The sequence below is a fragment of the Vicugna pacos genome, chromosome 15, assembly GCF_048564905.1.
Source record: "Vicugna pacos chromosome 15, VicPac4, whole genome shotgun sequence".
NCBI lineage: Eukaryota > Metazoa > Chordata > Mammalia > Artiodactyla > Camelidae > Vicugna > Vicugna pacos.
The window spans coordinates 5,148,484-5,159,678 of record NC_133001.1 but is presented as its reverse complement, the minus strand read 5'-3'; positions in this window follow the sequence as shown (position 1 = coordinate 5,159,678).

Below are 11,195 nucleotides of genomic sequence, written 5' to 3'. Positions count from 1 at the left end.
GGAAAAGAAAGCAAATAAAGGGAAATGAAGGTGTTGGGCAGAGACTGTGAGGACTAGAAGATCAGGAACATTCCATCCTGAAAAGGTTTGACTTTGCTGGACCAGGGCTGGTGTTGGCTAAGGGTGGGAAAGCCCAGGGCAGGCTGGGCCAGCAGATCTACTGCCGTGGCCTTCTGGCTGGACCTTTTCTTTTTGTGCCTTTATTTTTGCCATTATGCGTCAGTATGTGTTTTTTTCATCCCCTTTCCCCTCACTCTTGTCCCGGTCCCCCAGCTCTTCCTCTAATCTGGTTACTGCTGTTGGCATCTGTTTGGGCCAAGGAACTGAAAGACTGTTCCATTCTTTTTTTTTTTTTAATATAGACTCTTTTTTTTTAAGAGCAATTTAAGATTTACAGAAAAAATTGGAGAGTACACAGACCCCCACCCCCCATCAAAAGGAGTCTCTCTCGCTATCAGCATCCCCCACAGAGTGGTCCATGTGCTGTAACTGGGGATCCCACGAGGACACATCACAACATCATCACCCAGAGTTTACACTATGGTGTTGTACCTTCTATGGGATTGGACAAATGTATAATGATGTGTATCCACCACCGTGGTAGCCTACAGAATAGTTTCACTGCCCTAAAACCCCCTGTCCTCCACGTATTCCTTCTTCCTTCCCCCACCCCTACCCCGGGCAAGCACTGATCTTTTTACTGTCTCCATAGTTTTGCCTTTTCTAGAACGTCATATGGTTGGAGTCAGACAGGATGTAGTCTTTTCAGACTGGCTTCTTTCACTTAGTCTTATGCATGTAAGGGCATATTACTTTAATGCCTTTAAATTAAGGCATTAAAGGCATCTTACAAGGACACCTTTTTCTCAGGATTCCCCCTCTGAGCCCAGGAAAGCCATTCTCCCTATTATTGCACACCCCATCATGTGTTCAAGCCTTCAGTTTTGTCTGTGCAGGCCCCAGGGGTTGCTCGAAGGTGTGGGCGGACCAGAGAGTGTGAGACGGAGATCACAAAGGATTGACTGGGGAGGGGGGTGCAGCTGGGGCCCCAAGATCTCAGAGGAGGAAATGCAAAACTCAGTGCTGAAGTAGATTCAGTCTACATTACTTGTGCTGGTTGGAGCTCAGGTATCTCTGCTTCTAAAGTCCAGACTCTTCCCTGTGTCATGTGCTCAGGGGCCAGTTTGGGGAGGATCTCCATGACAGTCAGTGACCCGATGACTCCAAAGGTGTCGTTCTTACTCTCTGTCTTAATGGATATGGATTCAATGTTTATTTGGGAGTGGAGGCAATACAGGGAATGAGAAAGGGAGACAGGGAGGGGAAGGCAGCCAGTAACAGGTGCATAATCCTGCTAGTTCCCACAGTGTAACTGAGGCGTCATTCTAAGCTGGGGAACTGTGGGAGCCTGCGTAGAGCACCATATGGATGTTCCACTCTGGGGCAAGGGAACTGGGGTACTTTCCCCCAACTCTCACGACTCCTTGGTTGAAAGCTGCTCTGGGGGTGTGAGTGGCATTTTTAGCCTGCCACATAGACAAAGTAGACTCAGTGGCCAGAGAAAATCATCAGGCAAAGAGGTGGCAGTCAGCAATAAAAACAGAATGTTGTGGACGTCCCTCATGTTGCCAGGACCCTGGGGTCACCATAAGTCCCGTTTCATCAGAAGGAAAGGTGTTACTACTTTACTTCTGGTTCCAAAGTTTTCCATCATCCTTAAGAGATCCTGGCGTTGCCTTTAAAGGGGTTTAGCAGGTAACAAAGCAGATGGGTGCTTTGCTGATGATGTTTGAAAATTGAAATCTGTTTGCAATTCAGAGAGGAGAGCTGGGGATTTTTGCATATGTATAAAGAAGGTATTTTCTAAGAATCCTAATGGTGTAAGTAAGGTTTAGGTGCATGGTTTTTTTTTTTTTAACTTTTTTATTTTTTCGTGTATCCTTCCTAGTTTTCTTTTTTTTTTTTAGGTGCATATTTAAACCTACTTTGCAGACTTTCCCAAGATCTTTAGAAATGCTTGTCAGCATATAAACAACCTGTGGATTACAAATTATTCTTCTGTTTCATTAAACCATTTCCCCTAATCACTGATCACAGGCAACCCTTAGCTTAGTTCGAATTAACTATAAGCACTTGAAAATAAATGTGGGTTTTTTGCTTCTTAAGCCGGCATGACCTCCCCATCCTGAATGCAAGATGGAACATAAGCCCTTTTGGCCACATCATCTTCACTGTTGAATTGTTGAGATTTAGGTCCCCCCCACCTCCAGGTTTTAATGAAGTCAGAAGCTAGAGTTAAGGCTCACTAGATGTTTCCTCTTCTTGCTGCTCTCCATTTGGAAACTAATGTTTATTTAGTATCTATTAAGTGCCTGGCTCTGGATTCGCTCATTTCATCCTGGCAGCAACCTTGCAAGGGAATATTTGCACTGCTGTTTTGTGTTGAGGCCAAACTGCTTCCAGGGGAAATGTGTGGGAAGATTTCAGGGCCTGTCCACTGGGTAAAGTGTGCCAGGTGATTGGGGGTTAGACCAGTGTTTCTCAATCCTGAATGCACTTAGAGTCACCTGGGCAGCTTTTAAAAAATACTAATGTCCAGGCTACCCCCAGACCTAGGAAGTCAGTGTGTCTGGGAATGGAGCCTGGGGTAAACTTTCCAAAACTTCTCAGGGCAAGACACAGCTGAGAGCCACAACATTAGCAAGCACAGGGCCTCTTGTCCAGTGCTGAGAGCTAACATCCAGGCCAGTGCCAGCCATGCGGATGCCAGCGCACGGGGACCTGGGTTCAGATCTTGGCTCTGCTGCCTCTCAGTTGTGCTGAGTTGAATCTGCTGTAAATTACATGTGATTTTGGACAATGTGTCTTGTCACTGGGAATCCTCTTTTTTTGAGCTGATGAGGATGTTATTCATCATAATAAGGATAAGACTTGACTTGCAGGGTTATTCTGAGGACTTAACGGGATGCCCAGGCACTCGAGATGCCCAAGTGCTCCACTTTCCGTGAAGGGCCATGGTACCAACCTCTTCCAGCCTTGTCCAAGGTGGCCTGGTCCTCACCCCGCCTGGCCCCCTGTGGCTGACCCCACGTCCCTGTGCCGGCCACCTCTGGAAGCCACCCCCTTTGCCGCTGCCCACAACCTGCTCAGCCGTGCCCATCTTTTCTGGAGGAGGATGGTCTCGACATTTCAAAACAGTTTAATTATCTGCAGCTGCCTGGCTATTGGCTGCGACGAGAACTCAGGGCTAATTTTTCAGCATTAATTTCCATTTGAAATGAATTCTTTTTGGTTACACTTTTTAAATGTTTCTTTTAATTAGACACAATTACTTCAGAAGAATTGCTTTTATTCCTCAGCCTGAGATCGCAGTGGTAAAGTCTCCATCTGGCCCCACTGAACAGCCGGGATGGCTCATATGGTTGCTGCACTAAAGTATACTAGGAAATTATACAACAAGTCAACTATTAATTCCTTTTATGATCACTCACTCTAACATCTTGAATGAGACCTTCAGGGGGAAATTTAGTCACTGTAGGGATCATTGTTCCCCACCTCCAGCCACAGGCCCAGGGTTGGTGGGGAGGGCTGGCAGCTGGGGGCTGCCCTGGTGCTGAGTCTGCCATGGGGAGGGTTGGCATGAGGGCTTCTGGCTGTCCTGGGGTTTGGGGCTGGGGATGGAGCAGCCACAGCCTCTTGGGCAGGTTGGAGGGTGTGCCCTGAGCTCTACGCAAGGGGAGGGGGCTACGGCTCTGCAAAGGGAGAACACTGGCAACTGACTCAAGTTGACGGTTGCAGATTTGGGTGATATCTTTGGCAGGTCGGTGTACTGGAAGTCAGCAGGTGGCGCTCTTCCCTCTGTGTTGGTAACAGCCTTCGGATGATGGGCGGCCCTGGATGAGGTTTCACAGCCAGACTCTGAAGAACCCTTCCTTTAGAGGTTTTAGCCCCATCCACTCTTAATAGATGAGGAAACTGAGGCACAGAGGGGTGCACAGTCATCGGCAGAGGCTGAACCAGATGTCCTGGGCCCCAGCCAGGACTGTGAACATGGCCCCTGGGATTTTCTTGGCTTGGGAAGCCACCCCTCCAATCCTGGCTGGGTGATGGCTTCCCCTGGAGGAGGTATTGCTGAAGGTCACAAGTCTACTCACCCAGGGCTACTTTGCCACCCTGCACCCCGAGATGCTGCATTCCCAGTGTGCTGGATGAGGAAAGGGTGGGCAGGACCATAGGGCATTCCTCAGCACTTGGAAATCACAGTACTGCAGGAGCTTGGGAGTGGGTTGTGGCCAGAGGAGGGCCCAGGTGCTGACAGTGACCTCAGGGAGTCATCCTGGCCTCTACAAACTCCATTGGAGAGCCACTTATGCTAGGCACTGGGGTGGTGGTTGGAGGAATGAGACAAAGGAAATACAGCCCCTGACCTCTCGGAGACAGTCACTCAAAATCACAACATGATGATTGTGTGGAATTTGTTTTAGAGGAGCTGGGCTTTGAAGGATGGCTAGGAGCTTGCAGGGGGAAGGCATTCTGGGTAGAGGGCACTGTAAGTGCGAAGTGGTGGAGGCGTGAAAGCAAGAAAGTTGGGTGTGTGGAGAGGAGTGGCAGGAGGCTGACCGGTGACTGCCCATCTTGACCCTGTGTGCCATGCTCGGGAGTTTGGACTCTGTCCCAAGGGCATTGGAGGGCCACTGAAGGTTCTCAGCAGAGGAGACACAGTCAGATTTGTGTTTCTGACAGATTGTGCTGGCTGCTCTGTGGAGGCAGATTTGATACAATAGGCTGGGACACCCCGTCCCCTCACTGTCCAGGAGAGAGGCAGAGATGGGGGCTGGTGGGTATCAAACAGGCAGGCACAGGTGAGGTTTTGAGCAGGGCAGCCTTATGACTTACGTGGATCCTGGACACTTTACTTTCAGGCCCCTCCAAGAAGAACAGATTGTTGTGGGTCCTAAAAATTTAATTTGTTTCTGATGAGAGAAAAAAGTGAAACATTCTTTGTCTACTCAGAAAGTTTAATTTTTTCCCTTAGCTATATCCACAAAGGGTACTGATGTGCCTTAGGAAAGGAGGAAATTCTGTAGCATGTTACAATGTGAGTGAACCTCAGGGATATCTTACTAAGTGAAATAAGCTAGTTGCAGGACAACAAATACTGCAGGATTCCACTTTACAGCAGGCATTGAAAATGGTCAAGTTTGTAGGTGCAAAGGGTGGAATGATGGTCACCCAGGGGCTGGGGGTGGGGAAGAAATGAGTTACTAATTAAGAGGCGTAAAGTTTCAGGTGAATTCACCTTAAATTCAGCCAATGTTATAGGTCAAATGTTAACTCACTAAGAACAGTTTCAATTAAGGAAGATGAATAAGGTCTGAGCTCTGCTGAGAGTCAACAGTAATGGATTGTACACTTAAAATGTGTACAGGGTAGACCTGCACATTGTGGTGGCCATTCTTATCGCCATAAAGGAAGATGAGAAGAAATGGAAGTATCTTTGGTGCTTCTGAGCCTGATTGGAGAGGTCAGTGCTGGTTTTGAAGAAACAGGATTTGGAACTTGGGTCTCCTGCTTCATGGTAGAGGGATGTGGGACCCTTCCCCTCTTTTGCCTCCTTCAGCTCCCCAACTCCTGGCCCTGGAGGATGAAGGATATTGATGACAGTGATTGACACGAGCGCTTACTATGTCCAAAGCGTGTCCTATGCTGTATTTCATTTACTGCTTAATACAGTTCTTTGAGGTCAGGATGATGATTCTTTCTATTTGATAGGTGAGAAAACCAGTGCTCAGAAAAGGTAACTTGATCTTGCACAGAGTTCCTGCCCCAGAATCATCTGAGCAAAATCTCTGTCAAGTTTATCTAGGGGAGGAGTGGGTGTTCAGCAGGAGATACGGTCACTACTCAGGCCAGTGTCCTCTCTGCCCCCAAGTACCCTGTTATGGACTGAATGCTGGTGTCCCCCCAAGTTCACATATTGATGCCTGAACCCCCAGTGTGATGGTATTAAGAGGTGGGACTTCTGGGGGGAATTAGGTCATGAGGGTGGAGCCCTCATGAATGAGGTCAGTTTCCTTATAAGAGGATGAGAAGCCCAGAACTCTACCTTCACCACCTGAGGCTACAACAAGAAGATGGCCACCTGTAAACCAGGAGAAATGCCCTGTCCAAGATCCTGCCCATGCCGGCAGCCTGGTCTTGGACTTTCAGCCTCCATCACTGAGAAAAGTAAATGCTCATTGTTTCAGACACCCAGTCCATGGTATTGTTACAGCAGCCTGAGCTTTTGCCAGCCCTGGCCAGGATGTCCTGCCCCACGGGGAGCCATGGGCCAGAGCCCAGGGACCAGGCCCATGGCTGGCCAAAGGGAAATGACAGTTCCTTCCCTGGAGCCAAGCGAGGTGATGTGAGGCCGACCAACCGTTTCCTGGGACATAGGACTTCCCTTGCTAAAATCAGGACAGTCCTGGGCAAACTGGGGTGGTTGGTCACCCTAGGCTGTCTGTGTGTGACTGTAACATGGACCAGTCGAACATGTCTCCTGTTAAAGACAGCAGTCAGTTATCACTTAGTCTTTGCGAGGTCTCCGTTCTGTAGCATGTTTCCAGGGGAGCCAGATAGACCGATTCAGCCCCTTAGGGTGGCTGGCTTGACTCGCTAATGAAGATGCCTCTGGGTATGAGTGACAGGCTTCCAGATGTCTTGGAGAGTTATTGTCGAATTTGAGGTCACACACTTTGAGTTCGAGCTCCACTTTTTCAGGCCACATGGACCTTAGGGTCGTTGTACCTTTGAACTGTACTTTCCATCTAAATTTCATTCCTGTGAGGAAGCTTGTGTGTCTGCTCTTTGCATGTCTTCAATTCAACTGAGTTTCACAGTTTTTTTTTAAAAAAATACACATCTTGTATTTTTACTGGTGTTCTGGTGGTTATAAGATGGTTTTAAGTAGTTCAAAAAGGATCAGGTTTTAAAAACTTAAAAAAATTTTTAATAAAAATGCATGTTAGCTTTAAAAATCAGGTATCTGGGTAGGGAAAAGAGGTGAAATGTTAAGAAAATTGTACAATTGAAGGAGAACATGACAATGGAGGTATTAACCATGGCTATGTGAGCGTGATGGATACCTGTGGTATGACTGTTTGGAAGAGGAAGAGTGGGGTGGGGCAGAGAGAATTTCCCATTTAACAGGTGGGCAAAACCCTCAACCTCTCCAAGCCTTAGTTTCCTCATCTATAAAAGAGATGGCTAGTGGGCCGTCCTGAGGATTAAACAAGATCATTAATGTAAAGTGCAGTTCTTGGCACGTAGTAAGACCCGATGGGTAGAAACTAATTATTTTTATTTTTATGGGAAAAAAAAGACAATCAGAGTGAGTAGGAACCTGAGAAGCTCTCCTTTCTGTGGTGTGTCACTTCTTTATACATGGGAAATGGAGTGAGCAGTATAAATTCATCTCATTTAAACAAAGATTATGAAAAGCACAGTTGGCTGATCAGACTCTCAGAAACCTCCCAGGAGAGCAACTCTGGGTGGCTGCATTTCAGATGCGGTTTCAGTCCTGCCTGCAGATTAATATCACCTGGGGAATTAAAAAAATACTGATGCTCGGATCCCACTGTTAGAGAGTCTGCTTTCACATGTCTGGAGGGGGGCCTGGGCATCTACCTAAAATCTCCCCTGGTGATGCGAATGGGCTGAGAACCACTGCCCTGCGTAATCATAGATCTGTTTAATGTCTGTCTGTCCCAGAGAGCTGGAAGCTTCCCGATGGTAGGGACTGTAACTACTTGTTGAATCAGGAATGAATGAATGAAGGAAGCTATGGTAGGCAAGCCTTCTACAGGGTGCTGGGAAGGAGGCAACTGCCTGGCCTGCCCTGGACCCCGACTGATGGCAGCTGGCCTCCTGGTGGAGGAAACAGCACTTCTGTGGGTGGGGAGGCTGATGCCTGCATGGGTAGCTCGTAGAAACTCAGTCAGCCCAGCGGATTAAGCACAGGTCAAGGGAACAACGAACAAATCTGGAGAGCAGCCTTGAATGCTGGGTAAGGAGTTTGGACTTCTTCTGTTGGTTATGCCTTCTAGACCAGCACTTCTGTTCTCACCACTCCACTCTTCGAGCTCAGCTTTGGGGTGGAAAAGGCTTGGGGGCAGTCTCTCCTATTGATGCCTGCCCTGTAGCCCGCTGAAGCCAGGGCCCGAGAGGAAATTCACGCTCCAGCCAGACTCCCAAGAACATGTGGGTCTGGGAAATCATAATAAGAGGAAGGCATCTTCTTCATTAATTTATTAACGTAACTAAGGAAAGATAAGTACATCGATATAGACCACGTTTGAGTTAATTTGTGCAGGCAATTAGCTGCACTCTCTCTCCTTCATGCTAACTACCTCGGACGTGCTTGTGCCCTGAGGGGCATAGGTGGGTGCTAGGTTTAAACCTAGCCCCTATGAACCTTATTCTGGGCACCTTGGTGCCCAAAAGAAGTCCCACATGGGAGGCTACATATAAGCTCTGTGATCTTGGGAGATGTCTCAACTTCTGTGACCCTCAGTTTTCTTGTCTGTCCATTGGAGTAATTACACTGATCTCAACATGGAGATGTATATATCAGGTCGGGGGAGGAGCAGGACGTCCTCTTCTTCCTGTGTCCTTCCAAAGACATCCCCCTTTTCAAGCCTTGTGGCCAGGCTCAAGCAGACCTCTGCTCTGGGCCCGTGGTCCAAGATACTCTTGTAAGGTCTCTGGGGACTTTCGGGTCTGGTTCTCACCCTACCTTCCCCTTCCCTGATCCTTTTTCCATCCTTACTTGCTCCCCAGGGGTTACCTCTCAGACTTTCTGTTTCTCTCTCTCTTTCTCTCTCTCTCTTTCCCTCTCCCTCTGGGTGAGGCACCCGTCCCCAGGGAAACTCTAAATCCCTCTCTCCAGCCTCCTGCAACTCTCTCCTGTCTTGACTATTCCCACGTCGGGAACTTGCAACTCTGGCCCTCAGGGGCTCAAGCCAGGAACTTGGGGGGGGGGGTCCACACATGACCTTTCTCTCCCCATCTCCTGTCCCACTCATTCCATCAACAAATGCTGCTGAATTTTTTATAGCTTTATAGGGGTATAAGTGGTAAACAATAAATGGCACATAGTTAAAGTGTGTAATCTGAAAAGATTTCACATATGTGTACACCTGGAGAACCACCATCATATTCAAGATAATGAACATACCCATGACTCCCGAAAGTTTCACGTCCCTTTGGAAACAAACAAAAATCAGCTTTATTGAGGTGGAATTGACAGACATAAAATTTGCCTATTTAAAGTACATAATTCAGTGGATTTTAAGAGTTGTGAAACGATCACCGCAATCTGATTTTTAGAACATTTTCACCAGCCCAGAAAACCCTGCCCTGCATCTACTGAGACAGTCATGTCATTTTTGTCCCTTATTCTACTAGTACGGTGCATTACAGTGATAGACATGTAGACCTTTAATCAGTGTTCTTAGCAGGGATTCTTAACCTTTGTGTGTCCCACAGACCACTCGGTGGGTTAGTGATGCTTCTGTTCCCCTACTCAGCAACGTGTTACTCGATCATAATTGTGATTGAAGTAAAATCCATAGGGTTACAAAGGAAACCAATTGTGTTGAAATAAAGTTCTCCCCAAGGACTCCTTAGGATTGGTGGACCCCAGGTTAAGATCTGGTAGAGAAGGTTTCAGTATTTAGAAGCATCAATATTGATGTTTTGGGCTGGATAAATTTTTGTTGTGGGAAGTTGTCCTGTGTATTGTAGAATATTTAGCAGCATACCTGGCTTCTGCCTGGCGAATGCCAGAAGCACTCTCTTCCCCCATCATAATAATCACAAATCTCTCCAGGCATTGAAAATACCTGAGGTGAGGTAGTGGTGGGGGGGAGATAAAACCACTTCAGATTGAAAACCACTGTCCTAGAGGATGGTGGAGCCATGAGGTGGAAGGAACTTGGGTCTGAGATTAACCTTGAAGAGGGAAGCTGCCTGTTGACCACTGAAGTAATAGTAAGATATAATATAATGGGGAAGAACAAATCTGACTCCATATTGGATCTTTTTCTTTTACCTTAACCTTTGTATTCTATTGCTTTTGCTACAAGTTAATCACGGAAGGGATTGCCTAGATCTTAAAGTGCACATAATGGCCCATCTCTGGGAACCTGCCTCCATGCCTGAGCAATGGTAGTAGCCAGAACTGCAGAGACAGTGGTGAAGGCTCTGCTGAAAGTGAGAACAATGAGCAAGGAATTGCATCTGAGCCTGAGAATGTTCCCTAGTTGGAGTTAAAAGCCCTCATACACAGTAGAGACTGTTTCTGGCAACAGGTGGGACGGGACTCCCATTTAAGGGACACAGGTTCCATCATGATGCCCGAGATGGCAAACTAGAGTCAGCCAAGTCCTGAGCCAGGGTGGAGAGTCTCCTCCTTGGTGGGGAGTTGCCCATTCTTTAGCAAAGAGGACCTGGACAATGAAACCTGAAACACTCCTAGTATTTATTTAAGTTGTAGGATTTATAATTTAACTGGTTTGGCAGGCTTCGTGGAGATTTTATTCAGGACGACTCCTCAGATTCCAAATCCCTTTGTTTTCCATTACAGTTCTGAATTAAAGAAGCTCTCTGGGCATTGCTAAAGGTCAGCATTTCACAGTTTTCCTTGCCCACACAGCACTAGATCTGCAGGATGTTAATCAGTGTTCCAAGGGAAACCAAGTTCTGTGTTTAAAGAGTGAGGGGCATGCTGACTAAGTGGATTTAACAGAATTTTTATTTGCAAGATTGCTCAGAGTCATGAACCAGTTAATGTGCATTGAGACCTCCATTTATGGGGTCCGTGAACCATTCTGTCGGACTCTATTCTGTTGCCCACTCCCTGGGAAAGGGGGCATCCGTGTAGGTTTGACCTCTTTTGGTGGTCAGTGGGGACAGATCAAATCAGCAGCCCACTTTTGAAAGTGAGCCGGAAGCAGGCGCATTCCTGTCTAGGTGCAATCCCAGTTATGCTAGGATGGAGGCCTGTCCAGGTACTGAGGGCACAGAGGAAGGGGACTAACTCTCCTGGGGGTGGTCAGGGAGGGCCACATTCTGGGAGTCTTGTTTCGGGTCTTGAAAGGTGGGTAAGCTTGTATAAGGCAAGTGAGGATGTGTATGTGTGTGGGTGGGTGGGA